The sequence below is a fragment of the Physeter macrocephalus genome, chromosome 6 (genome assembly GCF_002837175.3).
Source record: "Physeter macrocephalus isolate SW-GA chromosome 6, ASM283717v5, whole genome shotgun sequence".
NCBI lineage: Eukaryota > Metazoa > Chordata > Mammalia > Artiodactyla > Physeteridae > Physeter > Physeter macrocephalus.
Window position 1 is genome coordinate 30,230,587 of NC_041219.1, and position 5,799 is coordinate 30,236,385.

Consider the following 5,799-nt stretch of genomic DNA (forward strand, 5'->3'; position numbering starts at 1 on the left):
CTGAGCCTGCGCGTCCGGAGCCTGTGCTCCGCAATGGGAGAGGCCACAGCAGTGAGAGGCCCGCGTACCGCAAAAAAAAAAAAAAAAGAGAAGGTGCCTCCAATTGAATCCCATGCTAACACTTCCACTGAGAGCAAGACTTACCTGATAGTGCTGGATGGAGCGTGGGCATTTACAAGCTTGTTCCAAGAAGCAAATGGTTAAAATAAAGAAGAAGTAAATTTGTCTAAATAAAATTACATGCCTTTTTTTGTCACTGGCATGAGATCTTGCTGTTCAGTTTAGTTCCTTACTGAACATATCTATTATAATTGCCTTTGCCTGTATTGCCTCTTCTTAATTAAAATAAACATTGCCACACACAACTGTGACAAAAATAACCTGAGATAGCAAGGAAGTGAAGGAAGGGAATGAGTGCTCCATGCTAACGTTCTTAGTGATTAGTTACAGAATGTAAATGACCTTTATGTATACTTTCTGGTGTACCAACAATGAAGCGATTCTTTCATTGCCTGCATAGGTTCAGATTACTGCAGTTTCCAAGTTGTCAGGTAGGATTCAAACATGACGCTAAAAATATTCTTTGCGCTCTTGTTGTGACTGACTCTGGGGGGTCGTTCTATACAACTCCATTCATCAGTAATTATTGACTTTCAGCTGCACACAGAACAGCGGTGTAGATATTTTTGTTGCTGTAAAGGTAGCATAGGTTTAAGTTCCTGCATTCAGCTAAATTAAATATTTTCATATTGGTTCACATGATACATGTGAATTTACCTAATCTGTGTGTGTGGGTATGTGTGTAGTAGGTGTATCTGTGTTATGTGTGTCTGTAGTGTGTGTACATCTGTGTATGTGTGTATTGAACTGATTTGAGTCATACAGACTCAGTATGGAGAGGAAATTCCTAGGAGCAGATCCTGCTTTGAAGGTGGAAAAGGTGACCCTAAGCCAAGAGAAGACACATTGTATAAGGAGATTGCAAAGTAGTTTTTCTTGGCTGCATGAGTTTAGTAGGATATTTTTTGAGTTCACGGTTTTTAGCTAGACCTACTATAGTACCTGACAAACAGTAATGATAATAATCATTAAACGGCAAATCTTACTAATAGTGGTAGTAATTTTAATATTTATTGAGCACATGGCATGTGAAGACACTGTCCAGTGTTTTAAATCCAGTATCTCATTTAACATTACAAGAAGCCTATGCAGTTGGTTACTGTTACTATCCCCATTTTAGAAATGGGGAGGTGTAGCAGCATGCCCAAGCTCTTGCAGCTTGTAAGTAGAGGAGGCACTAGTCACCATAGATCCGCTTACATCCGGGATCTGCATCTTTAACTAAAGTGCACCCAGTGAATGTCTGATTAGAAGAGGGGGCTTCCCTGGTGGGTCAGTGGTTGAGAGTCCGCCTGCCGATGCAGGGGAACCGGGTTCGCGCCCCGGTCCGGGAAGATCCCACATGCCGCGGAGCGGCTGGGCCCGTGAGCCATGGCCGCTGAGCCTGTGCGTCCGGAGCCTGTGCTCCTCAACGGGAGAGGCCACAACAGTGAGAGGCCCGTGTACCGCAAAAAAAAAAAAAGAAGAGGGAGCAGATGCTGCAGGGTGTTGAGGAGTGAGAGGTGAGAAAGGGAAGCTTGCGAGTGTAGATGAATCTTTGAGAAGGTTTGGGATAGGAGTCTGGAGAGGGTGGAGGAGCAGCTCCCAGGAGACACGGAGTCAAGGGCGGGAGTTAGGACAGCAGCAGTGGACAGGGCAAAGAGCTGGGAGGGGTGGAGGTTGCCTGTCTAGAAGAGAAAAGGACAAATGATGAAGGAAGGCCTAAGGGAGTGGGCCGGAAACAGAAAGATATTGACAGCATAAGTGAGACAGTTGCCTGGAAACAGAGGAAATAACACCTCTTTCTGTAGGTCTTGGGGCAGCAGATTAAGGGCAGGAAGGGATGTGAGTAAGTGTGTGAGAGAAGGATAGGAGAAACGGGGACAGTTCACACCCAGTGGTTTTCACTTTCTCAATGAAGTAGAGGCAAGTTCATCTAAGACTGGAGTGGGGTAAAGGGTTGAGGGTATGATCTTCTAAGAGAGATGAAGATCTTGAATATTCACAGTCATTGAATGTGATGAGCGAGGAGCTGACCAAGAAAAAGTAGCCACAATGAGATTTAAAAGTCATACATTTGAGGGGCACTAGGCTACTTGGCTTGTGATTTTTCTCCAGCAGTGCTTGGCTTCCCGGATATGGGGTGGAAAATGCCAGTAGAGGCAGATGCAGGAGGAGAACAGAGACGCATGGGAGGTGAGAGTACTCGTGAGACACCTGATGTCCTGCCAGAGGCTCAGGTGGCTTGGAGCAGCTATAAGTTTATTTCACAGTAAATCCCCGAATTCCTCTCATTTACTCTGAGAAAGCACCGGTAGAGCCTGATGTCTGCCATTATTTCTCAAGCTCCAGTTGAATAGAAAATAGTTTAATCATACAATATGTTTTCTAAAAAAATTTTTTTTGAATTTTAACTAAAAAAATTCTTGTCAGATTCTAATGACCTATACTACATTATTATGTACAATATTAGTGGGCACTCCTTTTCACATGGTTCAATTTAGTGTGCCCGTGTTCTCTTATTTCTGATTCTGAAAATAATCATTTTTGATGTGTTTATGATCAGATATTGACATCAACCATATGCTAGTCACTAAAATAACTATTATCTTTGAGAAGGTTTGGGTAAGAACTATGGGGAGGGCAGAGGAACAGTAGGAGGGAGACATAGAGTCACAGGTATGTTAACACATCTTAGTTTATTTAGTCATTTGTCTCCCCTACTAGAGCAGATTGAGTCTTCTATATAATAAGATTGGATCTTATTACATTTATATTCTTCCTGCCTTGCCCAGTGTTGGCTCCCCAAGGGTGTCAGTAAGTGTTTTGTTTTGTTTTTTAAATTTTGTTTATTTATTTATTTTTGGCTGCATTGGGTCTTTGTTGCTGTGGGCGCAGGCTTTCTCTCGTGGCGGCGAGCGGGGCTACTCTTCATTGCAGTGCGTGGGCTTCTCTTTGCAGTGGCTTCTCTTGTTGTGGAGCAAGGGCTCTAGGCCCGCAGGCTTCAGTAGTTGTGGCACGCGGGCTCAGTAGTTGTGGCTCACGGGCTCTAGAGCGCAGGCTCACTAGTTGTGGTACACGGGCTTAGTTGCTCTGCGGCATGTGGGATCTTCCTGGACCGGGGATCGAACCCGTGCCCCCTGCATTGGCAGGTGGATTCTTAACCACTGCGCCACCAGGAAGTCCCAGTAAGTGTTTGTTAAATAAATGAACGCTTGTGATACATCTTCCAGAGATCCCTCTGGGTTGCAGTTCTGGTCTTGACATAACAATGACTTTGGGTTCATCAGTTTCATGCATTTGTATCATAAACATTTGTCAAGTGCCTCCTCTGTGCTAGCCATTGGACTAAGCATTGGGATAAAGAAGTAAAAGCGAGTCCCTGCCTTCAAGGGGGCCTGCAGTTTGTTGGGGGAGACAGACAAATACAGAAGCAATTACAGTACAGGGTGAAATAGAGGCCTGAGGGCCAAATAGCACTCCTCAGTAATAATATCAGTTAATATTCTGATACTATCTGAGCATAATTCTGAAGGTGAGAAATTCCCTTTGGTATCTTTTAAGAAGGGTTCACTAGTTCCATGTAAGAAATCAAGATAGTAGAAGCTCCTATGACCAATGGTTAAAAGTCCTAGTTATTTTGGAAAATGATTGGAAGGCAGTAGAGACTCCTTAGGTAGATATAAGCATGATCAAGGGTACTTGTGAGAGCATTTTCCTCTGATTAGGAAGACATTCAGAAGAGGAGGCAGAAAGCAGAAGTCCTAGCTTTGGCAGTAGGCTCAGTTGCCACAAGGGCATGATTTATGGTTTTGTTCATGAGGATGGAGAGAATGGGGCGAATCCCCAAAGCCCTGTATATAAAAACAAAGGGAGAAGTTTTTTGTTTGTTTGTTTTTAAGTCGGTTTAGTTTACAGGCTGCAGCTGAGCACAAGTCCCTGTGCTGGACCCACTGGAGGAATCCGAGTTGAGGACAGAGTCCTTGCCCTGAAGAGGCTGGCAGTCTAGAAAGGAGGCATGGGGCTAATGCTTACACACATGAAGACAGTGGTTGTGGTTTTAAAATGGGTGATTGTTTTGCATGAAGATGGGGAGAACGAGGTTGACAGAGGTTAAAAGACCTGTCCAAGGTCATTCACCTGGTAACTGTCACAGCCAAAACTGGGCAGACCCCAGAGCCTATGCTGTTAACTGTTATCATTACCCTAAAACCAGCACTGTTCCACCTTTTTAGTTTGGGGACTCTTGGCCATTCAGGTGGCAGGGCTGGTTGAGCAATACATCACTGAGGGAGAGTTAGAGTCAGGGTAGACTCAGGGTTAGGAAGCAGTGTGTGTGCTGGTTAACAGACAGGCTTGAAAGTCAAGTTGCCTGCCTCAAAATCCCAGCCCAGCTCTGATGTTTGCTAGTTGTATAACCTTAGACAAGTTGTTTAACCTCAATGCTTCAGTTTCGCTATTTGTCAAATAGAAATAAAAATAGAACTTACCTCATAGGCTTGTTGTATGGATTAAGTGAGCTAATCCATGTAAAACTCTTAGAACAGGGCCTGGCACATACTAAGCAAAATAGTTGGTTACTATTATTATCACTTAAGAGCTATCTGAGTTCACTTGGAATTAGACCCTCGTAAACAGATTTGTTTCTCTAGGGGGTGACTGTAGAAGAACAACAACAACATGCCTGAAATAAAGCCTCTACTTTCTCAAAAGAGAGGCTGGAATAATGCAAGTGCTAGGAATGTATCACCTCTAACCACGTGTATCCCCCATTCTCATCTGTCCCAGTTACTATGCTTATATAACAAAGCACCCCAAATTTAGTGGCATAAAATGACCATCATCTCATTAAGCTCAAGGGGTCTGTGGGTCACATATTTGGAAAGGGCAGAGTGGGGCAACTTGTCTCTGCTCCATGGTACCTGGGGCATCTGCCGGGAAGACTTGAAGGTTGGAGGTGATGCAGCTGCTGAGGGCTGGAATCCCTGAAGGCGAAGGCTCCTTTGGTTTGGTGCCCGATGCTGGCTGTTGGCCGGGGCTGCTGAAGGCTGTGGGCCAGAACACAGCACCTGACCTCTCTGTGGCTGGTGGGCCTCCATACAGCGTGGTGTCTGCATTTTAAGAGTGAGCCTCCCGGGAGAAGCAGGCCAGACGCTCTATCACTGTTCAGGCCCTAGTTTGGAAGTTACATAATGACACTTGCCTGCTAGTCTCTATTCCACCCACATTCAAGGTTGGACCTCTTCTTGATGGGAGGAGTGTCAATGTCAGATTGTAAGGGCGTGTGGGTAGGAAGCTATTGTAGCCATTTTGGGAAAATGAAGTTGGCCACAACATTCAAAAAAGCACTCCCAATTTCTAGGCCTATTTCTGCTCTGAGCAGAGGCTGCTCCTGGCAAACAGCTTAGCCAGTATATATTTGTTTTATTTAAATTTTTTTTAACATCTTTATTGGAGTATAATTGCTTTACAATGATGTGTTACTTTCTTCTGTATAACAAAGTGAATCAGCTGTACGTATACTTATATCCCCATATCCCCTCCCTCCTGCGTCTCCCTCCCACCCTCCCTATCCCCCCCCTCTAGGTGGTCACAAAGCACCGAGCTGATCTCCCTGTGCTATGTGGCTGCTTCCCACCAGCTATCTATTTTACATTTGGTAGCGTATATATGTCCATGCCACTCTCTCACTTCGTCCCA

The 5,799-nt window shown here is 44.6% G+C and overlaps 1 protein-coding gene across 1 annotated transcript in view; it reads left to right on the top strand.

Moving 5' to 3' along the window:
- The window catches only part of CFAP54 (cilia and flagella associated protein 54), a 296,564-nt gene that overhangs the window by 270,137 nt on the left and 20,628 nt on the right, over positions 1-5,799 (top strand). The window lies entirely within an intron of this gene.